Source organism: Gymnogyps californianus, chromosome 8 (assembly GCF_018139145.2).
Source record: "Gymnogyps californianus isolate 813 chromosome 8, ASM1813914v2, whole genome shotgun sequence".
Classification (NCBI taxonomy): domain Eukaryota; kingdom Metazoa; phylum Chordata; class Aves; order Accipitriformes; family Cathartidae; genus Gymnogyps; species Gymnogyps californianus.
The window spans coordinates 13,959,035-13,985,970 of record NC_059478.1 but is presented as its reverse complement, the minus strand read 5'-3'; the positions used below and the strand labels follow the sequence as shown (position 1 = coordinate 13,985,970).

Genomic DNA, 26,936 nt, shown 5'->3' with positions numbered 1-26,936 from the left:
AGCCTCAAGTTGAGTAGCTGGGGAACTGAGATCCATGTATAGGGAAAGTGTCTATGTGTCTGTTCTGATGTTGTTGTTTGGGTTTGGGGTTTGTTTCCCCCCCCCCCCCCCCCCCCCCGCTTAGGCAGGGCTTTAAGGGGGTAGGGAAAGCTGTTGGCCTTCACTTCAAATAGGTGAACATCTGCTGAACTCTCAAAATGGATGTATATATTTCTTTTATATATTTCTGTGGCCAGTTTTGTGCAGTAAATATATGATTATGTTGTACTTCGTATTGTAATCATCTGTATCCCTCTCTACTTGCAAGAGAATGCCTTTCTCTCTTTTTTAACATTTGTTCTTTCATAAACCCACAAATGACAACCTAAAGAATAACTAAATATTCACTCTGGCAAAGCTAGTGCTCTTTTCATGAATGTCGTGCCTTTTGCATTAGAACATCACATGGTAAAATGGCTTTGTGCTGAAGGACTGATGCATGTCTAATTGGCAGAGGCAGCATTTTATACAATGTTTAAAGTAGAAATGGTTGGAAGTTTCATGTGACGATATATTCTCAATCGGTAATGCAGTTTCTACAAACTAGACTTATTAACGGATGTTAATCTTTTTAAGGTTTTTTTTCAGTTGAGGAAACTCAAAATGAATTCAACTCTTTAAAATCTGCTTGACCCAGATCAGAACTTATTATTTCTTATCTGAATTAAAATGTTAGTTTGAAACGTTTTAACAAGCTACATAACTGTGTTGCTCTCTCAGTACATTGCTTTGAGTCTTTATCATCTTAAATAGGACTCCCCGGTGGCCTATAGTTCCCATAATTTATATAAGATTTACAAGATCTGGAGCTGCAGTACTACTGCAGATATAATGTGCAGTACTACTGCAGATATAATGGTGCAGTATTAATTTATTAACTTAAAAACTAGTTTAATAAAACCAAAATATTTCAGGTCACTTTTGCAAGCTGAAAAAAAACCCCATTCAGTTCTAGGAATATCACAAAAATAACATGAAAAGACTAGTATTTCGAAGTTGATTATTTCAGAATTGCCATTTTGAAACTATTTTCTTCTATCATCTATATTGAGATGGAGCAATTTAGGTGTTGAAATGCTGGACTTTCTCAGGTGATCAAGATTCTTTGTCTCTAGTTTTTGAACATTGTTGCTAATAAGCGAGATCTCAAAAATTCAGTTAAAAAGAAAATGCAAATTGCATCAACCATTGTGACAGAATCTGTATGGGATATGCTTATAAACTAATTGACAGTAAAGGAGTTTATTAGAATAAAATAAATACTTAAGGAAACAAATTTGAGCACTCAACATAGCAATTACTTAAGAAAATCCAGCATGTGGTGATAGAAATACGCCCTACTAATCCTTCCATGAATGTTAATAGTTGTGTATTCTGAAAAAAAAAGCTTTCATTAATTTTTCTTCCAAATGTGTTATTTTTCTCACATTTTATTTTGATTTCACTAGGTAAATCTGAAAATAAATACATACCCAAATGGTATGTCAGACTGAAGTAATTCTCCATTAGATCTAGTACAGATTAACTGAAGGAGAAGAAAAATATATCAACAAGACTAAATAACCAAAGCATGGTACATTTTGAGTTCAGGCCTTTATTAGGTGTTTAATCACTTTGACAATGTCAGGATTTTGTATTTATTTTAAAAAAATGTTGACCTACAGTGTTTCTAGCAATGTAATCAAATTCTTGTACTTTATTTGAAGGGTCTGCAAAAAGGTGCTGAAACATTTTACTTTGGGGTAAAAATATTTTTGTGATAAAAAATATTCCTTACAGAGAGAAAAGTTGTTCTTTCCAGTTTTCATACTGGAAATTGATTATACAGTAGATACAAAGAAAGGTTTTCAGTAGTGTCCAACAGAAAACAAGCATACAACTGCTTTTCAAGGGATGATGGGATATTTTGCTGCCTTTTTGTGCCATTGAGAATGCTTCTTCTGACTTACTCAAATAAATGTTCAATACTCTCTCACAGAACTGGTTTCTATGCTGCTCCTACTTTTCTTTCCAAGCAAAGAAAATAGCTGCTAAAAGATGCCAGTGCTTGTTCTAAATTTTATATGGTTTGCCTTATGTTACTGATGAACCTGTTTAAATAGCTTTCTGTGGACATTTAATCAGATAACGAGAAACGAACTATTACAACCATATAAAAATTCAAAATCTGGGGGCAACTGAGAAATGATTTTTTTTTTCCCAAAGACCTGCTCCAAATCAAACAAATTAATGGAAAGATTCTCTGTTATTGCTATATGCTGAAGTTTTTGACAGTAGGAGCTCAAGTAGGAGCACATCGTGAATGCTTCTCAATTCCTCATTATACCACCATGAACAATATTTTTCACAAGAAGAGTTATTCTGAAGTAAGTTAAGCCTCAAGAATGCTAATCTACTTCATAGACATACCTATTCCTCTAGCTCCTCTGACTCCTGCTGAAGGTGGTATGCAGATATATGTTGTAGCAGATGGGGCGCAGTTCAAGTAATTGCAAGCTTCTATTTGATTTTCTAGAAGCAGAAGACTAGAAAACCATTTGTTTGTGGTTTAGTGGATTCAACTTAGAATAAATATAGAACTACACCTTTCAAATCTACAATTTTCACCAACTAACCTTAGCTAAATGTAAAGGACCACTTCCTTTTTCAAGTTTAATATTTAGTAACCAATAATTTAATGCCTAAAATGCTTTACTAAGTAGAAATACAACTCTGTGCTTGCATTTGGCAAGAGAGATTTAATGTCAGAAAATAAGCTTTAAGGAATTCAAGGTCCTGTGGGCCTCTCAAATGAGCTTTCCAAATAACACCAAGTAGACATGCAGTTTTGTGGAAAAAGCAAAACAAAAAACCCAACAACAAAACCCAAAACCAAACACACAGAAAAAAGAAACAACCAAAAAAATCCCCCCCAAACCCCCCAAGTCTTCAAACAAACAAATAAATAGTCTCACTTATGAAAGAGGAATTTGACATAGCTATACCTAAAACTTGGTTGCAGTTGTCATTGAGACCAAGATATATGGCCTTTATCCAGGCTGGAATTATAACTTTGTATAGCTTTGGCGTATATTATGAAATTAGGCTAGCTGAAAGATTATCTCATACCACTCTTCTACTAAGTTATATCTTTATTATAATATCCTTAGAAAATGAAAAATGTAGTGTTTGGAAAGAATGGAGTAATCAAAGTATTCTATCTAAACAGAAACCTGGCAAAGAATGAGAATAGGGGGTTGCAATTTTACCATCACTTGGGAAAGCCACCCAAAATTATGATGTGAGAAAGGTATAACATATCCACTAAAAATGGTCCACAGAGGAGAACATTAACCACGATGGTATAGAACTGCAGAGTAAAACAAATATTTGAATTTGAAGAGTTAGTGGATGGGCTAATAAGGGAATGAAAGTGGAATTTTAATAGTGACAGTCCTACTGAAATCCGTTCCTTTGTACTTGTCTTTCTGACAGGGAATTACAATTCCATTTGTGTTCTGTCATCATTACTGCAACGCAGGAATGTGAATTTTAAGTGTTTTGCAATTGAAGAGTTAAAAGAGCATCTACTTAAGAAATATGAACTGATCATAAAAACAAGTGATAAATGCTAAGCAGGGAACAGATTTGTTTGTAATAAAAACAACACATTAAAATGGTTGTGTGAAGCACAGCATGCATATAGCAAAGCAACCATCTACAAAAACATGTTGTACGCATGATGAACTGTGAAATACAGAACTACATTAAAAAACATACTAAGCAGCACTAATCGGTGCTGCTGCTAATAAAATGACAGAGTTCTTTACTGGTTTCTATAAATTAAAATAATATTCAAATAAAGCAAGAATGAATGATAGAAAATCTTTGATAGAGTCAAACTGCCTTGCAATCATACTGTTTTGAGAATTAAATAGCATAAAGAAATAGACACAGTAGATTTGAACAGGATAGGTTTATTTTACAGAGCAGAAGGTTGTGCATAGGCTGGAGTGTACCAGATGGAAATGTGTGTGATGACATAGGTATGTAAGTGGAGGTGTATGGAGCGGGTTGTCAAACACTTTGCTGATTACTTTATACCAATATTTAAAAGACAGGATAACAGGAAGACAGTATGTCATACTGATGGAGATACCAGTGCATCATTAATGTACATGCAACTGTTAGCAATAATAAATTGAGTTTATCTGTGTACAAAAACCATAAATCAGATTTTCCATAGGAGAACATTAGAAGCTGCTGAGGAAAAACATATTGCAGTTGGCACAGTTGAAAATGTGATCATCTGTTGGCAAAGTCAAAATTATTAAAGATTTGTGAAAAAGGTCATCAAATGTTATGTTACAGTGTGAGACCCTCCAATGTACAAAAGTTTGTTAAAGAGCTGATTCTCTGTGTCCTTTGACTATAAAATCATAAGAACACCACTCTAATCTACAACAGGAATATTTAGCTTATATGTCAGGAAAACTAAGTAGGAAATCCCAGTTAGGAAAACTATCAAGAATACCTTAACAGGAAATAAACACTACACCAGGCTACGCTTTGAGGCTATGCAATCCTTCACATTTGGGGATAAGGCCAGACAAAACCTCATTCTATCTGTAGCTGATAATGCTTCATTGCGCTAAGGGGTGAGTTCTGCAAGGAAGATCTCTTACAGTTGTATGTTTCTCTGATATGAAAAGCCCTGGGCAGAGCATGTCCTGGATGCTGCAAATCTTCAACTGTCTTTGTGGTTGGTTTGTATTTCAGTGGTTTCTGTGCAATATTACTTCAGCAGTTAAGGATGCTATACCTAATATTTTAGAGATGCTGGATGGATTGGAAGCAGTAATGGACGATCTCCAGCTTGCTTGTGAAATTATCAGCAACAAAAGGACATTCTAATATATGACAATGAAAATAACCCAAAGGTACCCCATGTTTCACATTGTTGTACCTTGCATGGTATCTGAGCAGTTTGCTTATAAAATCAAGAGCAAGCAAGAGCATCCAATTCCATATGGATTTCAGGATATGTCAGCTTTCTTTTGGTTTTAGGATATAATTTTGATACAGTATTTTTAAATATTGCTTATTAGATTGTGGTGAAATACTGGCTTTGTATAAAGGTGTTCAGCCAGACCCAAACCGGGTGAAAAGCTAATATACAAAGGAATATCCTAGAACATAGAGATCTTTCCAGCCTGTCAAGATAGCTAAACAAACTCATTCTCACTTTGTCTGAAATAAACCTCATTCAAATTGTTCATTGAGCACAGTGCAGAATGGCAGTGGGATGACTGACAAGGTCTCAGAGGGCATTCAGTGGAGAGTCTGAAGTACTGATGAGTGCAGAAAGACCGTCTGAGATGCAAACTTACACACAATTGAATCAAACGTGAGAATTATGTTCAGAGTGTAGAAAGAGTTGTGGAAGTGTGATTGAGGGAGATGTCATATGAAGGAGAAAAGCCATATTTGGTTTTTTGTCTGGGATTTTAAGATAATATTTTCAGTGAAAAGATGTGGTGATATAGTTGAACCCTGTGCCCTCCTTGTGTTGCGATAATTTTTTTCCTTAGCAATTATACCACTGTCTCAAACCAGAGAGCATCCTGAAGAAAGAGATGTGATAACATTTGCAACTGTAGACGGTGTAAACCCATAGGGCAGTGCAAGGTGGGATTAGTTGAGAAGATGGGAAGAAAAGTAGGGTCCACTGAGGAGCAGGGCACAGGGAAAAATAACTCGGGAAATGCTGGATTAATCTCTCAACCAACGTGCTGCTCTCTCGAGTCATGTTTCTCTTGTTTCTTTGTGTCTTCTCTGTATGTAACTAATCTGCAGTCAGCTCCTCTGCTTGGACCATTTATCCTGGTCAGCGGCCAAAAGAGCTCTGAGCACCCGCTTAGTAATATCCCCACTAATATTTTCACAGTTGGATAAACTGTGCCGCATGAAAACCTTCATCGTACTTTTCATAAACACTTGCTATTTTCTGTCTTAACCAGGTACTGCTTGTTCCTTCACTCTGTCCTGGATGCCTGTGGCTTATAAGTTATGCAGACATTTACCATTACATGGCAAAGAGGACTATTGATTAAATCTGACTTGGAAGATGAGGGAAATGTAGACTAAGTGTCAAAGGCTAGAGGAATTTATCTAAAATTTCCTATTCTGCAATTTATTTAGATTTTCTTTTTTTTTAAAGGCACAAATATAAGGCTCCTTTTTCCCATAAAGACCTTGTTCTGCCTCCATAAAAACAGATAGAGCATCCCTGCTGCTCTCAGGCTTGAGTAGAGTGACAAAATGAAATCCATATATCCTCATGACAGGAAACACAGAACAGCTACTACATTGAGAAAGTATGCATTAACCACACTACCATCTGAAATAGCTTCTCCTGGCATTGCTTAATGAGGAAGACAGAGGCATTTCTTAAAAGGCAAAATGCATTTGAGGATCTGATCTAATTAATCTGTTGTGCTTACTTTATCATACAGTGATCTTACACCACTCTTGACTGACTGGATAGGTCATTACTGTGCTGCACTACCATGGGACTACCGTTACATTTATATCTCTCCAAATGTGGCTGACAACTGAATGTAAGACCAACGTCACCAAATCTGACATCCTTGCATTTTTCAAATTCCCAGGATCTTTAATGGGAATTGGTTGCTGAAAAAACAAGGCCAAGAAAAGTCTCAGCCAAAACCAGCTGAGTCAGAGCCACCAAAATTTCTGAACAACTGCCTCCTATTTGCATTTGAATTTATTATTTGCAGTTATTTATCAACACAATTTATATTGTTTAAATACGTGATTGCCCACAGAAATCAGATATAATTAGTCACAATTCAGAAACTTATGGAATCAGGTACCAACAGAATGCATCTCTATTTGATGAGCTTTCTGATACTGCAAGTTAAATACATTTCTGGTCCCATGTCACTCAACCAGTTTCATAAATCTTCTTCCTTTATTTCACTTATACATGTGAACACTGTGCTTCAAGACTTGGATCCATAATTCAGCTGGAATTAGAAATAATAGTCACAAAAAAGGGTGCCATGGTTTTGTACAGACCTCTGTTGCTTCTTTTCATCCCAAGAAAAGACATTGACCCAGAACACATTCTGTGATCTGAATGATTTCACTGGTAATTGGGAAACCAGAGTTTCCAGTAGCCAGTCTTTAATGGGATGAGAATTGCAGGGGCAGGTGGAATCCTGCCTCTATCATCTTCTATACACCAAAGTACAAAACAGACACTGATTTCATTTTGGCAGGAATCAACTTCAAACAGAAAGCAGTACGTTGAAAACCTTTAAACAAAAAATGTATTAATCTTTACTAAAGTGGTATGTGAAGGAATACATTGCTATTCCAAAATCGTGTCCGTCATGTGTTGCTGCATGCTCTTTATTTATATATGGAATTTTATACTGCTTAAATGTAACATTGAGCTGAATTTATTTACAATACTGAAGCAAAATTCAGGCCTGTTGTTTGAAGGAGAGATTGTTTGATGAGAAAGCATTATGGAATACTCTAGCCTGAATAAATGCATCACGGTTGGTTTATGGTAATACAAGTTAAAAAATGATTAGGATGAAATGTGGACAGCTGCTTACAGTTAAACTCTGTGAAAAAAGAATACAGGTTAACAAATGAACTGCTACTACTCGGCATAAAAAAGTTTAGCTTGATATTTGTCATAAGTTTGTTCATTGATATTCATGTTTATTCAAGCACTTGCTTGAGTAAGCAATAATAATACAAGCACCCTGGTCAAAGAAAAATGCATGCATTTTTCCTCTAAAAAGATCATTTCCAAGACCAAGAAAATGAAATCTTCCCTACTTTCTTGCATTATGCCTATCGAATGCAGATTTTGTTTGCTTACTGAGGTGAAATCTCTCTTTAAAAAACTCTGTCATCACCAAGGCAATAGGCTCCCTCAGGGAAAAAGGGGGTGAGTAGATACAAATTTCATAAGAAAGAAAAGTTCACGCCATAAATATTGGCAGAGGTAATTTTTGTTGGAAGAGACACTGGGTATCTTCTCTGTTGCTGCTACATTCTGCTTTTGGTTCCATGCTACGCTAATCTAGAGTTAGAATGATACTAATCTTAATTTCCATTCTGTTTTTACCTAGAATCCTCACCTAGCGAAACATGGTTGCATGAATGAAAGAAAATTTTCTGATTTTCTTAAATTCTTTCTCAAAGAATATTTTTATTTCTCAAACCATTAATGTATACTTCTAGGTAGGTACCCAAGCATCCTGTTAAACTACTTCCTAAGGCTCATTTCCAATTTTCCTACATCCTGCCATGATTTGAAGCACATGTAGTTTTAAGTGAAGGTATTGCAAAAAATTTTACCACTGTTTTGTTAAATCAATGTATGGTGTATATATAAGCAGATACATTAACAAATATCCCTCTGATGACCCAGACTGCAGCAGGAACTAAGCGCTGTGTAAGGAATAATAGTAAGCAACAAGGAAGTATAACGTATACCATGAAAAAAGTGCTTAATAACAGAGTTCTCTAATCTTAGCTGGCAGAAGCATGAGAAACTCCAATGCTTCCAAGCTGAATCCAGAGACAGTGGAGCTTGCTATACTTCAGAGCACTGAGGATTCACCTCTAGAGCAGCTTAGAGAGGAAATACCTATGTGGGCAGGACATAAACAGCCACAGGCTGGCCAGATCTTACTTATATACCTGCATTAATTTAAGACTGTCGCCTACTAATGCAAAACAAAGCCAATCAGGTACTATCAAGTTCTTTAAGTTACCTACTTTTTAACCCCCTCTGAAATACCAACCTGTTTATTTGAAATAATAGAATTCATAGAAAGTGATCTTAAAAGGTTTAATAACAACATAGAAATATGTTTTGTCCAAAATAACTGTTTGGAGATTTTATACAGTTAAGATCATAGAAACAAACTGTAATTGCTGGGATCCACATGATAGCATAGGCATGTTTTTGTGGTTGGGGCATAACTGAAGATTTCAATTTAAAAAGGCTAAGCATGGTGTTTTGGGTTTTTAGAAATGACAAATTACAAAACTGCAGGTATTATATTTCCATCCAAATCTTTTTATATATCCGTAAGCTCTTTCATTCAGGATTGGCAATACCATAACAAAAAGGAAAAAAGACAACAGAGGCTGTATATTCTGCACAAAAGAGGGGAACTGAGCCAATGCCTTTTGTTGTTTCTATATATCCATGCATGACATTCCATGGTAATTTCTGATTGCATTAATCACGGGATGATGAAAGGTGCGATTCTCTCCATGCTAGTGGAAGGAGAATCCCTCTCTTCACAAACTGTTTTATGTTAAAGTTTTCTAATGGAAGTTGTGTCACTCCTATATTATTTCTGTCCCATTCTCTGAATCTTTTATTTTTAGTTGAGACCCAAAGGGCTGGAGCATCCTTATAAATCTAGTCCCGAATGGAGGTCTGAAATCAAGTGTGTTAAGGCAGAGAGGCACTGGGGATATTGAGTGATGCTGCTGTAAACCCTGGGTCCCTTTCTGCTTCTCAGTTCCTCCTGGAGAATCTGCTCAGGCTGCAGATAAGGCAAAACACATGCTTCTGCAAGCTGCCCTTCTTCCTAGTGCACAGGACAGAAAGACTAAGGCAGATGCTCCATAGGAACCATTATATGAGGAAAATTTTCTCTAGCTTGAAACACTTCATCATCATGAACAGGGAGCAGACATTATCCAACTGACATAAGTAACAGCTTGATATATAAGGGCCAGTTAAAGCAGTGTTATCACTAATGGAAGAAATGGCAATTAAGTCATGTTTGAAAGAGAAATGCCAAAGTCTTGAGCTGCCTATGCTGTCATGGCAGCACAGATACCACCTCAGGCTAACATCCAACTATCTGACTAGCTTTTTATGTAGGCTCTTGAGTTTTGCCATGGCTACATAGCCAGTAATGCCCAGATCAGTGTGGCTGTGCTTCTGCCTACCTCTCATCTTCTGTAACATAGCGTTCTTCTCAGATGACTTCCAGCAACAGAGAAATGGTAGCACAGATGTAAGTGGGAATGCACTATGCTGAAAAATGATATTTTGTAATAAAAACATTGGAGTCCTGTACTCATTAAAGACTTTGTGCTGACTCTGCTACTGTGGGCAATAGCTGGAATAAAAATACTAATTTTTACACAAATAGGAGAAAAGTGATAGTGACAGATGAAAATAGTAGAGCATTCTGGAGAAAAATGTGAGATTTTGGAAATTTTCTTGCCCTTCCAAATGACCTGGACAAGGAATGAAGGAAATACTCTGCACTGACAAACCAACAGACCTAGTGCGTCTTTCCATCCCTAATTTCCTGGATACTGTGGTTTGACAAGGGCTGGTACGGCCTCATAGACCTGCTGCAGTTCTTCTGCCATGTGAAAGGGAGCACGTGTGCTACAAAATTGAGTATTTGCTCAGGCAATCTACCTCCCCAAGCAAATTGATGCCTGCCTGCACTTGAAATGCCTGGTTTTGTTTTGTTAAAGGAACAGAAGCCAAGAAGTTATAGTTGGCATTCTCTAAAATCTTTCCCTGTTTGTCCACAAAACTGGGAGTTTGCTTTTTACTTCAGTTTCATAGCACGGTAACATTTATTTCAGCTTCGCTACTTTCTCACAGTAACAATAGATATATAAACTGGTTTTCAGTGGATTGGTAGATAAAACAGGGTTGTTCTTAAATATTGTATGATTAATGGCAGACAATTTCTCAGCTTAAAGTACTTCTGTTGGTGGAACATTTGTGCTGAGTGCAACAGCTCTAACGTGTACATTATCAGTATACAGTAGTACAGTACAGGCTCTTGAAGAATTATTTGGAAAGCCTGTTCACCAAGTATATCACTCTGAGTGAGGTCCTTTGTTGAAAAATGCTTCCAGCTACTATAAGAGTATTCAAATAAAATAAAATTCTTTTATGTGTCAGGGAAATATCTGGACCCCATCCATGAATGGCTGGAAACAGTGAACAGTATATTACCAGTGTCAAATATCAAGGATCCAACTATAAGTAAATGCTCTTTCTGTATACAGAAGAGTCCAAGTTTTATATAAGAGTTAAATATTCAAAAAGTTGATCCCAAAACCTTTATTAGGGTGTTAAATATACTTGATAGTGTCAGAAAAATTCTATATCACGTATTGTGGAATAAATAGAAGAATGATCTAGTATTTTTCTGACTGAAAATACAAACCAGATTCCAGGGCAGATTATGACTTTTAAAAGGAGGTTCACTGTGAATGGAGGAAAAGGAGCCATGCCAGAGCAGGGTTCCCAGGAGAACTGTAGCTGAGTCAAGTTTCTTTTTCTGGAGACTGTAGAGTTAAGAGGGTGAACAGAAGAGCACAAGATCTGATCACCCCTCCACCCTAACACATTGCACTATGCACAGATTTTCCTCTGTCCTGGGTTTCAGTTTGAGCTAATTACCCAAGTTATCCTTCTGTATAGTCCATTTTAGTGCAGGACAGAAGGAATTTATAAATACTAGATGTGATATTCATTGTTTTAATAAAAGTTTCAAGTAGAGATAAAAGTTCTGTTTGCTTTGGAAAGCAGCCACAAGCAAAGTTTATTTGCTACTTCAGTGCCAACTTGAACTGCAAATACAGACAATGATTCTCTTCACCCTGACCGCAATGCACATAAACCCTTGAGCCAGCTAAGGGAAGTCCCTGTTTGTGAAAATCAATGTGAACATTTCAATTTATGCAGTCTATACATATTTTCTTGTTTTTGTAATATAGAATTCTCCTCCAGGATTTTAGAAATATTTTAATATCATGAAACTGCAATCCTGGCTATACATATAAAGGTTTTAAGGCTGGAACGTGACTACCAGCTGGTGACAAAGGTGTCACTAGTATCTGCAGCTTTGACATATGGTTCTTTATAGGCTGGAATATAACTGTCATTGTCAGTTAGTGTTTCCATTCCTCCTGGGGGCTAACTGACACAGGACCACTGTGCTGCCATACCCCAGTGAGTTTAGATTTGAATAAAGAGTAAGTCAGAGGTAGGAAACAGGGGGTTGGGGTTTTTTAGTGTGTTGATAACCACTTATGAACATTCTCTCCCATCTTTCTGTGATGAAAAGGACAGTGATACAGCCCAGCTTGTGTCCTCTCAGGCAGCTCATTTCTGTGCATGATTTTAATATGCTGTGAAAAATACTTGGTGTGCTCTGTCTGTATTTAATTATTTTGATCCTGCAAATCTTTGATTTCACTTGATGCGTGCTTTTATGAATCTTTCATCAGCTTCATTTTTCAAGAAAGATTCTTACTCTCTCACATGGACATGTACTTCCAGTGTTGGTAACTGCATAGTCTTTGTAAATGTAATATCCAGCCTTTGGCTTACAAACAAATCTATTTTTGTCAAAAGCATAAACCTATATACAAATACATCATTCACTATATTTAACAGAAATGGTAAAGGTATAAAATATTTAACACAAACACACTATGTTTGCTTTGTATAAAGTTAATCTGATGGTTGGGACTTTTTCTTCTTGTTGCTTGTCATTTCAGTGTCACTTCTAGAAACACCAATATCTTTCAGAATAGCTTTAGCTTTTGGGAAAAGTGATGTATTTTATTTATAAATAAATTCTGGTTTCACCTGCAAAACTATAAGTGGGAGTATACATAAGCATAAGGAAATGTTTTTGTCTACTGGTAAACACCTTCCTAGCATCAGCATTTATTTTCCATTATAGCTTTCCTTAGAGATTGTGCATCTACTTAGAAAGATTGTAGATATCTTTCCAGTTCCTACCCAGTTATTGGAAACAAGATATTTTCTTGCTTAAGGGTCCCTAAAGCAATGTATAATGAAGGAAAACTCAAAGCACAGTTTCACAGGGCATTTCACATGGGAAATGCTATGATAGCTGTGATGTCTGAGGGGTCCTTTGGTAGAAGACTTTGCATGAGCAACTCTTCATTCTCCACTGCAGAGAAAGGGTTCAGAGCATGTTTCAGTGATATCATATTCCTTTTCAAACTCCTTTCTTCTGGATGCAGAGTGTGGCCATATGCATTTACACAATACCTGCCTGCAAAATCCTACAGTATAGAAGGAGGTAATATATTGGACAAGAAGAATTTCAAATGAATATTTGTCAAAATAAAATAATTATTATGCTGATACTAGAAAGTGCATTGAGGAATGTTATGTGCTTCATAAAAGAAATATCGGTATTAATTTTCTTACACTAATCCACAAATCAGCAAGTATGTAATCTAGAATTTTATCACGGAAAATCTTCCTGAAATGTGCTTTGCCCTGTAGTATCTGCTCTGTGGCTAGAAATTTTTGCCTTATTTTGAGTCCCAGTCCTTCTCACACTGACTTCAGTGGTGCAGACCGTATTTCAGCGTAAGCAGCTACTTACTGATTGTGAAGCAGTTTATCTGGGATATTTCTCCAGATTTTTGAGGTTTCCTTTCCTAAACATTAAGACAAGCTTTAACTTTGGAAAAGGTCCATAAACCAACAGACTGAAAGAGTTTACAGATGAATGTAAATGACTTCTGAATTTTTACCATTTCAACCTGGTTTTTTCTTTGGTGGGTTTTTGTTTGTTTTGTTTTGTTTTGTTTTCCCTAAAATAATGACTTGGTATGTCAAAAGAAGTGTTTGAAAAGGTACATGTCATTATTTTTGGAATTCCATAGGATTCTTTACCAAAATTAAAAGTCACAGAAACATGCCTGTTCTTATGAGCACTTTCATCTTCCACAAGCTGGTGTTTTCCAATGAAAAATGTTTTTTGCAAAAGTTTCTGTATGCCCTCTCAGTGTGAGATGCACCATCTTCTCCACTGGTCCTTACCACTTGTTAGCAAAATCAACTGTAGCCATAGTAAAGACTGTGTTAAAGATGAAAGTTGAAATTACTTGCACTTTATATTGCATTTTATGATTCCCATTTTTATTCTTTATCAGCTGTTACTTTTTCTTGAGTATGCCAGCACACAGACTTTTATTTAATGTTTCCAATAAATGGTATGGGCTTCTGCTTCTTAAGATTGAATAGGAAATATTTCGATAGTCCTTCCTGTCTTGCTGAGTGTGAGGTTGTGCAGCTGTAAGGAAAGCCAGAAAAGGTTTAATTCATAACATTTGTGCATTTTTTTCATAGAATTTTGCAGATGTTCCTTTCTGGTGTGGCTTTTTTATTTGGCTTTGCCTCTGCTTTTTTCTCATATTTCAAATTTCAGTATGAAGTAATAAATGACTGTGGTACACAGAGAATTTACAGATGGATCATGATTTCTCTTTTCTTTTTCCATACCGTTTTGGAAAAGTCATATCGCATTTAACTTCTGACAAAATTATTTCAAAGTACAAAGATCATTAAGACTTTATTGGTACACATTCCACAAAAGCTGAAGTGAAAAATATAAACCACTGATAACAAGAAAAATTAGTGGTTTTTTCAGAGTCAGGAGCACTGAAAAGGGCTAGTGAATTACTAAAGTAAAAACTGTGGTGAGTAGATTGCCTTAGAGGGCAATACTTTATCAAAACATTGAGTTACATTGTGCTTCCCATTGTCTCTGTTCAAAGTATTATATACTTCACAGGTTTCCTAAATTCAGACATTCACTGGAATTAGGTAGTCAGAGACTGCTAAATTCTCTGGCCCCCTCTGCAGGCATGTAGAGCCCAAGAAACAATGCAAATGTCATGCCGTGTCTACGCTGGGACAAAATGGGGGAAAAAAAGAGCCTCCATGCAGGTGTACAAACCCACCTACAATTCTGCGTGTCACAAAACCGCGAAGCCTATTCACTCGGTGCTGATGGGTAGGAGGAGGGAATGAGACTGCAGATTTCCTGACAACAAGCCCTCTCGGGCAAATGGGAGCAAGGGCAGCAGCTGTGACAAACTGGAATCCCTACCCATGGTCCAGCATCCTGCATGGTCAGTACAGGGTGCCCAGGGCCAGTACTATTTAACCTATGGAGGGAACTTACCTGCATATTTTCCAGGCAGTAATCAAGACCAAATGACTGATGTGGTGAGAGCATGGGCTTTCTTTGTGAGGGTGGCAAAATACTAAATGAAATAGAGTACCATCCACTTCTGGTTTTATGTCAGACCTACAGAGACCTACAGATGTAAGATGACTTCAATATTCTTTAAATAAATTTGATTTTTCTCTCAAAGCCATACAAAAGATCTCTCTCCTCTTTTTCTCTCTTCCTCACACACACACGAGCACGCTGCTTCTTTCTTCCTCTGGAGTGATACCAAGAGACAGTTTAGAGCAATTTCTAGGATTTGGAATAAACAGGACTTGCACAGATAATGAGATAATACTAGCACAACGTAAGGTTTGGTAAAAAAAATACCCTGCATGTTGAGTTCTGAAAAGAATAAATTTTGTATTAAAGAGGAAAAATATGATGAAGAGTTAAAAGCACTACACGATAGTGTCAGTTACTGAGCTGTTGATTTTTCCTGCAGAAAGACTATCCCATAGGAATGTGTCATACAATTATAAAGATGTACAGAGCACGTAGTGTTTTTTAAAATTCTAGTTGGCTCTTTTTTCTCTTGGAGAAATTTTGCCTTGCTGTGTATGAGAGCCACAGGTTCTTACCAAGATCCCCTCTCTTTTTCCAGAAAGTGGACTGTGTTGACTAGTATTAACAAGCACCCCTTTATACCTTTCTTTCAGAGAGCACAAGGATTCTTTTGAGCTCTGTAACGAAGGTTTGTTCTTCCTGAAATTTACACATTGGGCTAAGCTCTGCCCTGGCTTGCAGGACTGCGACCCCATCGAGCAAGTTCAGTGGGGTTATGTGGGGATAGCTGAATCTGACCTCCTGACTGTCATTATAATAAACAGAAAAAGAATTTTCTTTTCTTACTTGGTTTATAAAGGTCCATTTTCATCAAGGTTTTTTAAAGCTACAGCTTAGGAACTTAATTCGTATTCTGAGCATACCAGTAGAGAACCTTAAAAGCAAGTTGTTGATATAAAGCAATGATATTTTATCAGGTATTCTGGAGTGCCCCAGCAACAAATCGTTTTTCCCTCAGTAATGTGGAAATGGGACTGCAACAGAGTCCAGAAAAGCCCGTAGCACTCGCACTTCATGTGTACCCTGTGAGCTGGCTCTGGCCTGTCACTAGGAACTATAGATATTTCCTGTTTTGTAAGACGTTCTTGAGCCAGCAAGAGCGTGAGGAAATTTGAAAGTAAGAACTTCAGGCAAAATGCGTCCCTAAAAGATAGAAGATATTTTTTTAATAATAAGACTGTTCAGACTCGGTTTTTTACAGTACATTTTCTGTAAATACCTATATCTTCTCTAATACATGCAGCTGTGTATGAAAGTATAAGTACAGACCCAAAGAAGCATTCATTGGGAGATGTGTCAGGCAAAACATGACCTGCTCACCTGCGGCAAGGATGAATGTTTTGTGTCATCAGCTTTGTGCCCCAGCACAATTTTTTAATTAATTGTTGCCTTTCTGAGTCATGTTGCACAACAGGAGGAAAATGCTTTTTTCAGCCCAAATCATACTCTGTCCCTTGCTTTTCTCTCTCTCCCCCTCCTCCTTCAACCTCATGCTACTGATTAGTTTCAGCTTTCACAGGTTTCAGTTTATGATTTATTAAAGCTATTGATATTTCCTGAATATCTCTAGATTCCTTTCAGAGGAAAGTTCTGACAAGTCCTTACGAAGACAGCTGGGAGCTACTTAAACCTGCTCCATTAAAATCCAGCTGTAAATAAAATGCATAATTTCTCTCTGCAAACAGGTACCTTCCTATATGGGAAAGAGATGGTCATGTACAGTACCCGTGTAACCAAAGTCTAGTAAGAAAACAAATCCTTTATTTATTTTTGTTATTTCCATGCAAATATCAAATTGTGTGCTCCGTGGGTCTTAAATGCACCTCCTTAGGGGGCAATCAAGTATCAGTGGACTTATTCCTATGCAAAGGAATAGCTCAAGAACTGTAGTAATTCCAAAATGTGCTCTTAATACTTTTCTCTGGTAAGGTCAGCAATGTATTAGGAACTACACAGGCAGAAGGGAAACTGTGGGGTTACAGAAAGAAAAAAAGGTTAATTCAACATGACGGTTGAATGATTAAGCAGGCATTGATCTTGCTATGATTTGTTATGGACTTTTTTTTCAATTTAAAAATTATTCCTTAGTTGTCTCTCTACTTCTTCGCTTATTATCAGCTTTGCTGAAGGGTATGTCAGGGAGGAACTATCTTCATGGATAACTCCTAAGAATTGGGAGCCACATAGAAAAGAAAAACAAAACCTCCTGGCTAGCCTGAGTTGATGTGGCAAACATTGTGTAGAGGCTGCCAAAAGAGATGGGACCAGAAAGGGACAAAAAGAATAGAGGCAATGATGGATAGATGAGAGGGAGTTATTCATGGCTCTGAAAGCACGATGAAATCTTAACTAGATGGGAGACAGGCAGAGCTAGTGAGGAGGAAGCCATTAGACAAATAAATGTCATAAATTTACAGGTGTCCTGTGTTCCACGGCATGAGTTAGTCATGTTAATCCTTGGCATGTCTTTTCAGATACTAAAGAGTATTTCATCAAATCCTACTTATAACTGATACTGAGGCTCTGGAAATAAAGTGCACATGGTGGCAAAAGAGTTAGATCTTTCAATTTGAGCATGCATCTGAGACTGTGTAAGCACTTAATTTTATCATTTTTGTTGTTTTAGTGAAGACCACCCTGAATCTTTAATGATGGGCTTCCTTACATTCATTTTCTTTCTTGACCTCAACACTTAGAAGCCATGTGCCTTTTTCTGTCTCTGCCAATACTGCTGTACATTGGCCTAGGCAAAGGAAGATCAATTCTTCTTTGATTCTTTTTTCTAATCTACTGTTAAAAGTATCCAATTATTTGGTATGGCCAATCATTTAGTTTGTTGTAGTCTTTGTAGTGGGTCATCTCTACTGAGCCACTTTATTTTGCTCTGAGGCCATCCAGATTAGTATTACAGGCTGTCTAACATTTGGGATTCTACAAACATTTGCTACCTGGAGCTGTGCGAGTTGCTCAGACAGCTTTCCAGACCCACACAGACAAAAGTTCCATTGAAATGAATAGCTCTATTCATTTGCGAAAAGGAGGGAAAGGACCGAGCAAAATTTTAAAAGGGCTCTCAGTGCATTTATATAGCTCCTACAGAAGTCACCAGCTTTAGTTATAGAACAAACCTTGCTATCCTAATTGTTACAGTGCTTTGGCCATTTCTTAATTGCTCCCTTTGGACTTCTTTATGCTCCTGTCTGGGATCTTTTTTAAGTGTCTCCCTTACTAAAATACTGCCAGCACATGGCAGAAAAAGTGAAGAACAGGTCCAGGCTTCTAAACTCCTACATACATGAGGAATTTAAGTAACAGAAATAATCCCAGAAAAGTGAATGGGATTCACTATGCAAGTAAAATTACCTACATGCATGTTTGTAGGATTAGACCCAAGACATTCATTACTAGCTGTAAGGTTTTACAGTTTTTGCTTCTTACAGGCTTTGAATTTTTAGCCAGAAGAGCTGATTTGGCACCTCTGGAACCACAGTGACTAAAATAAGGGAAGAAATATAGGTGACAGAAACAGTTTTTCTAACCTACTAATTTTGGTACAGTTGCAAAAAATGTCACATTGTCACTAGCTTTCCTCAATTTCAACCAAGTGAAACTTCACCATCTTTTTTGCAAATTGAGATTTTGTTGTAAATATGGTGACATTTCATTCCTTTGAACAAATAAATAGCAAACCTATATGCATCTGTCCTATCGGAAATTTATCCACTAACTGAAAAAATATACACTTTTCCAGTTCTTTGTTTCCATTTTCACAAAGTGTTGAGGCAAAACCAAAGGGGAATTTTTTTTCTTTTATAAAAGCATAAATCTGGGTATTATTGAAGAATAATGTCTTTTGCCCTGACATAGACCCACGTTAGCTACAGAAGCCAAAGGATACATCCCGGTAAAGTAGATTCAAATCTGGCCAGTGTGATGGGTTTCTGGAAACTTAGTCTTATTACTCTCTTTAGTTTTCGTGTGCTGTTGCTTCATCCTCATCATCTCCTTGACAACTCTTGCCTTCCCCTGGCTAGGGGATCTTTCTCATTCCAGTCTAAGATGTTGCTGCCAAAATCATCACCATAATCTTCTATTCTAAATACTTTTCCTTTCAGCATCTTGAACCCATTTATTGACTTCCCACCTACTCCCCATATCGTTCTCCTTGTTTTTACCTTCAAGATGCTGCACAAAACAGAATTTGCTTTGGCCTACACCCTCTTTTTCTTCCATTTCCTTCTCTGTTCCTTAGTATCTCTCATTACTGCTCCCTTTGCCTATCCCTCCCTGTCTTAGCTTTGTTGCTTACCACCCCTGTCTCTTGGAAATACAATGAAATACAGAGGGAAGAAAACATTTTTTTTTGCTGGTATACAGTTGTCTCTTTTCTTTTTAAACTCAATTCTTTTTTACAATCTTCCTAGGGAAAGCTAATCTTGTCACTCTTCACCCTCTAGTAACTGAACTTCCCATTTTTTGTCTGGCCTGTGTGAACTCCGTTGTAGGATATTTGGGACCTTTGCTTTAATGTTCTGAATAGCTCTGTGTGTATTTATGATACCACAGAGATCTTGGAAGCATAGGCAGTGAATGTGAGATAACACACTAAAGAGAAACACCAGTGTTAAAATTCAGCAGGTGATCATCTTGATCTCATTTCCCAAGCCGTCACTGCAAAGTAACAGTGAGCCTGGCCTGCCTTCCTTTCACATCAACATGTATCAGGCAGATTTCCAGTAAGATGACTAAAGAGATGCTGGGGATGCTGGTTCGGGGAAAGGCAGTCTGTGGTCTTACCCCCTGTTCCAGGCGCAGATGATCTCGCAGGAGAGCTTACACCCTGTCACTGCTCATTGCCCCCTGCTAGCCGAGGTCACCACCCTTCCAGCAGGTGGTCAACTGTGTGTTTAACCAGTTTGGTTTGGGCTCGGGGTGCAAGCTCTTTCATGATTTTCTGTGTCAGCAGAACTGGATGTGACCACATCTTTGATATAATACCTTGGAGATCTGTTACTTTTGTCAGTGTTTCACTGTTTAATCTTGTATCTCAACGGGAGAGGTTAGCTCTTTGTGTACAGTAATCACAACAAACCAGTTTCATTTAGCTTGTTGAGCCAGCCTGACAAGATAGAAAATACATACAGCAAATTTTAACATCTGTCTATTTTTCCTTGTGTCAGAACAACTTAATGATCCTTTATTTCTGAAGTAAATAGTAACTAGCAGCAGGGGCATAGCTTGTACTGAGACAGAATTTCCAGACATAAAAAGAAGATCAATTCTGGGAAATTCAGACCTTTGGTAACACTATCCTGGTGAGTAGAAGCCTCTAGCAGAGGGTGATAAAGCGTAGCTGGGACTGACCACTGAATATTGCTCTCTTCAGCCAACACAGCTGTTTACAGAATATCCTACAGCTACCCTTATATAGGTAGCTCCTCTTTTGGACTGGTTCTTGTAAGCGTAGTGCAGCCATGTGTGACTGTTCAGCAGAAGACTGATACCTTTAAATGATTCAAATAAATATTTGGTGATGTGTTTAAATAAGTCAGCAAATTACCTCCGTTTTTACAAGCCTATACGCTTTGGTATGAGGCCATATAAAGACCCTTAATTTTGCCAACATGGCCATTTTTGGCAAACTTTATTGTATTAGCAATGTTATCAATATCAATGTTATCAATATTATTAATTATCAGTATTATCACTATAGCTAAATGACAAATGACCAAATAATGTCATGTCATGCACAGACCATTGTTGTTTTATTGTTGAAGACTTAAGTGTTTCTAGGCTATATTTATGATGAGACGTAAGGATTTTTGCTAATTTCTTCAGAACATACAGAATGAAATCCGTTGGTATTAGACACAGTGCCTTCAGTGAGGCCAAGACTTTACTCATAGTAGGCAATGAAATTGAAGTCACTGGCAGATTAAGTATAACTATTACTTTTTTGCACAAGCTTTCTTTCCTTCATAGTATGTATACTTTCATTGTAGTTTAATTATTACCGTTTCAGAGCAAGGATGTTAGACTGATGCTAGGTATCTTGAAGCAGAATCATATTTTAAAATATTTTTTTTAATGGATTATTGATTGAAGTGTCTCCGCATGTGTGCAACATACTCTTCAATGTTATAAAAGCAATTTTTACCTGGTTTGTGGATCATAGATTTTTAACATGTAGTAACATGATGCTGGGGCTAAATAAATTCCTTTAACAAGCTCTTCCAAGTTCTACTTCTTCAAACCAACAAACATGGGTTTGAAATTATCACGTCATGTCATTTTTAAAGGGTTTTAGAATAAATCTTTGAAAAAATAACTCTTTTATCTGTCCTTTGAATTTCTGTTGTGTAAAGGCCAATCCAGGAAAGGCAATCCTGCATAATGGAATTCTAAGAAATCAAAAAAGCCTCTATGTGATGTTGTTTGGGTATCAAGTGTCAGCAATATATTTTCCATGACTCACTTTGCTAAAAAAGAAATAGATATCTGAAGCTAGGCAGATGAGATGAATAATGTGATTCAAAGGCGTTATCAGACATGGGTGGACTTAATATTACTTTAAAATGTCCAGCTAACTAAATATAGCTGGTAAGGCAGTACGATATGTGAAAGAGATGAAAAGGCACACGATAAAAATCAATATATGGAACTTTGGTTGAAGGTATTCTTTCTCCATATATTTGGATGCTTGAGTACCCAAGTAACTTTAAAAACTGCACTTTATGATTTTCTCTTATGCGTATGCCACTTGTTTGACGAAAGGTCTGAAAGGTTAATTTCCAGAATCTTCTTATTGTTAGTATTAGTATTTTTGCTGTAGATGTTAGAAACATCATACAAATCCTATCTTTATGGCACCGAGTCTTGGAAAAGAGAGGAAAGATACCACTTTAGTTTGCTAGTAGGCAAACTCACCAAAGACTCAGAGTGATAATATTGTCCAGTGCTTAGGCTGAACAACAAAAATGATAAAGCACTGATGACAAAAAAATCAGTTTTACCAATGAGAACATACTTGATTAAGGTTACCAGTGCGTTAAGAAGAATGATAGAGAAAGAAAATAATAGAATCTTGCATACTAAGTATGAATTGTTTAACTTTGTGCTTCCTCTCTTGAAAACAGTTCTTTGCAAATCTACATTCCAGTCCTCCATGAGACTTCCCCTTTTTTAAAGTCTTTTTCTTTTTTCCTTTCTTTTCCTTTCTTTCCATAAGTATCTTAAAAGCACAGCTACTAAATATGGCCACACTTGTAGAATGTATTTTACATTTGAGCAGATCCTCTAAGCTGCAGAGAATGGGAGACTGCTTTGCAAAGTCTGTTTCCACTCAAGGATTCCAGCCTCTGGTTTTGCAAAGCCTTCTGGGAATACATTTTCCTGGTCTGCATTCCAGTAGCTTTTTATTTCCTGTAGCTGTGTCAAAAGCAGTAATAGTAAGTCTAAAGAATGGAACAGGTTACTTTATAATATATATACCATATGGCTTTGCAGCCTTCTTTCTTCATTTGTTTGGAAATGATTGCAGAGGATAATAGTGACTCTGTTCACTAATTGCTGTCCCATGTGCCATATTCATATATTTGAACTGGGCTGTCAATGAAGAATTTATGTTTTCTTTTCAAATTTTCTCTTAGATCATTATATGATCAGAGGAAGTTAATTGCAATTTTTCAGAAAACTCTGGCTTCAACAGCAATGTCTTTTGGATCATCATCAACTCCATACACTGTATATGCACTTTGCATTATTTATTGCTTTGTATTCAAGTCTGCTTTTGTATGGAAAGAAATGTCACTTTTTGCACTCACCTATTTCTCAGCATCATGTGGAGCCCTAGCATCTCCAAATTGAGTGGGAGAAGCTGATAATTTACAGACGCTGTAAATTATCTTAATCAAGACAGCGGCATCAGAGCTGCAGACTATAGTGGGATAACATTCTTTATGATGTATTTCAAACCACAATCTTTATAAGCTCAGATTTCCTTTATGAAAAAGAACCCCCATGTTAATCAATATTGTATTTCCCCAGAATGTTGCTAATCTTTAATTTAAAAGCAAAACAAATAATGTTTTGCTCCCAGGTAACTTATAAACTTTACTGTAAGCACAATTATAAAATGTTATTGTATGCATTTTTTAAAAAGCATAATTAGAAGACAATAATGTAAATGCTGAAATTATGAGAGGCTCCCTTGATATTAAAGTACTACCTGTACTTGAGCTTTATTAATTATTTTATTTATTAATTCTTTTGCTAACAAATTTACACAGGGTGTCCTACCATGTAATAAATAGTTTTAATGCTACATATTGCATAAAAATTCAGTGTTCTCTCTACATTGAGTGATTTTTATTTCTTGTTCCTTTTTCCTGTCATTGTGTGATGCAAATTACACTGGGGTATTAGTGCTAGCAGCAAGTGGTATGCATTTCTGAGCTTTTGGCTTTACCTAGGTAATTCATCTGAGGCACAGCTGGGATTGGGCAGGAATAAAGGGGGAAAGAGGGCTTCTTTAACATTATTCAAGCCCTGAACAGCAAGACAGCAGAAGGAATGTCCATGCATAACTGTTAAAAACAGCACAAAGAAACAAGAGCAGTAACAGAGACAACAGTCAGAAGATTGGGTTTTTTTCCCAGTGGAGTATAAAACTGAAGAATGAACTAGGTGAAAGAGAGAGGGTGAAATAAAAGACACTGAACAGCTAAAGGAGTTGTCTGGACTAATCTTGTACTTACTGATATATTTAGTTTACAAGTCATCAGTGCTGAAAGGAGAAATCAGGGATGTTGATGGAGAAGGGCAGCAAGGACAAAAGAATCCTGGCTAAAGCAGCTTGTCTTTTAACTTTGATGTACATCTTGAATAATATAGCACCAGGATGGACTCCTGAAACAAAACGAAATGGGGCATTTATAGCGTGTCTTTAATTCTGACACTTTTGAAAAAAATTTACAACCACTGAAGTGTAACAACTCTGGAGAAAGAACAAGGCTGCCTTGTAGGGCCAGCAAACTATTAATCAGCCAGGGTGGGAAACTGTATGTGGTAAGTGGTGGGATGAGGTGAAGTGATTCCTTGGCTGCATAGACTCCATGTCAGTGGTCTAACATACAGCCTGGCAGAGATTTCTTATGCGTAACTGCAAAATGGTAAAGCAAACTTTCCACTTAAGCTCACCCAAGTTCTTCATCATTTAAACCAAAGGAGAACCTTCTGATCCCATCATAGGCCAGCCATGAGGTAGTGACAGAGTCACAGAGCTGTTGTTTTGTCAGGGAGAAGTCAAGGGTGTCTCTTACACTGTAACAGCAATAATTCTGTTTATGTCTATAGTGTTCCTAAAATGTGCCAAGTATAAAACAAACACCCTGAAGCACTCAAATTTGGATGGGCAGCCAAGGCAGAAAAGGAATATGAGGAAAAAAGACAGCTATTTAATTTTACAGTGGGCTTTTTCACACTATCCAATTACAGTTTGGTGTTTTAACATTAGTAATTCTGAATTAAGTTCTTTAGGAAACTTTTAAAATCCCTCATAATTTTTTTTCATTTTGCAATTCAATTCTCACTTCTCTGAAATTCCATGTGACTGAAAAAGACTTGAATGAAGACTGAGTAGTAGTATGTTTTTCTTTAGTTTCCTCTTGTTCACCACTGTACTTAATTGTCACACTTTCTATCCTTTCAAGAAGAAAGACAGGTAGGGAGAAAGGAAACACTTGCCTGTTTGTCAGGCAGCTGAAGAGCTGAAGAGGCAAATTACCCAAGGTCTTCTAGACGCACAAATGAATCAGGTCACCAGATGGGAAGAACAGAAAAAAGTAGCCAAAACACCAAAGTAAGGGCCATAGGGAGTAGCTACAGAAGGATAATGTGGGGTTTGCTCTGAGGAAATAGCTACATGATAATCTTTTGTACATGACTTGGTTTTCTTTGCACTCTTTAACAGAGAGAAGAGTGAGCTATAAAGTATTTTTAATCCACAGCACTCTGAGGCACTGAGTTCCACTGTTTAGTTATGCATTTTGTGAAGAACTGCTTTTTTATTTGGTCTGATCCTATTGCCTTGTTTGATGCTTCTTGTATCTTGTACTAGGAGGGACTGAGAATATAAATTTCTTATTCACCTCCTCCATGTCATTATTCATTTTATGACTTATTTTAATCCTTCTCATTTTCCTCTTTTCAGGGGTAGTTCTAATTCATTCCTTGTATGGAGACAGTCCTGTATCAGCATCCTTGCTGTCCTACACACCTTGGTCTGTACATGTTTTTTCTGTGATGAGGAACCAGAACTATCAATGTTATTCAAGACGTGTGCCTCATGGATTAAACACTGTCATTATAATGCTTCCGTTTCATTCTCAGTTCCTTTCTTAATACCTAAGAATATAATTGTTTTTTCTTTATAGTACTAAGCACAGAATTGATTATGAAAATACACATTGTATTTTATGCTATCCCTTCCTCTAATGAGCCATTGCTGTAAACCACTGAATAGGTAACTAGCATATTCCACATACATTGAGCCTACTGACCAACCTATCTCTGCATGGATTCAGTCATTAATCCATATGATGGCTCTGTAACCTCCATTAGTTCCAGTAATAAGCATGATAGCTAAGTTGAAGTGCCTGCTACTTGATAAAACGTGTCTCAAGCTGATCCAGGAATTTTGTGTGAAATAGCAAGCCCTAAAGTTGATCTCCTGGGTCTAGGTTTACCCTTGAGACATGCTCTTCAGTCTCCTCTTCATGTGGAGTCCAGAAAGGACCTGCTAGAGAACATGTGGCCAGGAGTTCTGGCAACACTTTTGTGAAGTAAGACAAGAGTTAAAAAGCAGGACCACAACTCAATGGTGCCTGTTAGCTCTGCAGAAAGCCTATCTGGACCACGCAGAATTAGAAGCAAAAGTTAAACTGAGGTCTTGGGAATGGCTGAACAGTCTAATTAGATGAAATCTGCCCTTAACTGAGAAAACACTTCAAACTCCACTTGAATGTAGAAACACTTGTTTCTAGACTCTCCTGCTTACCTTATTAAAAGCTTTACTTTATCTCTGCCCTGGAGAGGAATGGAATCCAAAGGCTATGTCTATTTCCTGCACTTCTGCTTTGTCCAGAAAAGGGTGCTTGTTTAGAGGTTATATTTCTTTACAGGCTTTCTTTTTCTTTTTGTTGTTAAAAGAAAGCTTTGTTTCTTCTGAGTCCATCTGACAACTTTTTTCCTGATTTGTCTGAAGGAAAAAGGGAGAGAAGGAGCTGTCATTATCAAGATGAGAGTTTGAGGAATAAATCTAGCTCTTGGTATAACTTGAGGGCTTAAGTAAGACTGGAGGATCACAATACGAAGTAGGTGACAGTTTATCCTTCTACAGTTTGACTAAGTGAAATAAAGTCTAGGCTAGGATGGTCATTTCCCACAAGTCTTCTAAAATCTCTGTTAAGAAGAATGGGAAGGTAACAGCTATTGTTCAGACTCATCAATATATAACACTGCTACTATTTTACAACTTTTGCACAAAATTAATATTATCCCTTGATACTTGATGTGAGTAAACAGATCCAGTGTCTACCATACTGCCTCAATAAGTATAATACAGTGGTTGTACTAAAACAAGTCCCTTGGCTCAAGGTGGAATCCTTTTTGATTAATATGTTCAGCCTAACATATTCCTAACAAGGAAATTGAGGATTCCCTAGGGTAAACTGTAGACAGCAA

The 26,936-nt window shown here is 37.0% G+C and overlaps 1 long non-coding RNA gene across 1 annotated transcript in view; it reads left to right on the top strand.

Annotated features, from left to right (window-relative positions):
* LOC127019399 (uncharacterized) overlaps positions 1-25,522 on the top strand; it is a 68,677-nt gene extending 43,155 nt beyond the window's left edge. The window contains exon 3 of the long non-coding RNA XR_007766905.1: positions 25,405-25,522. This is a non-coding gene — a long non-coding RNA (uncharacterized LOC127019399). The remainder of the gene's footprint in view (positions 1-25,404) is intronic.
* The last annotated feature ends 1,414 nt before the right edge of the window (positions 25,523-26,936 follow it).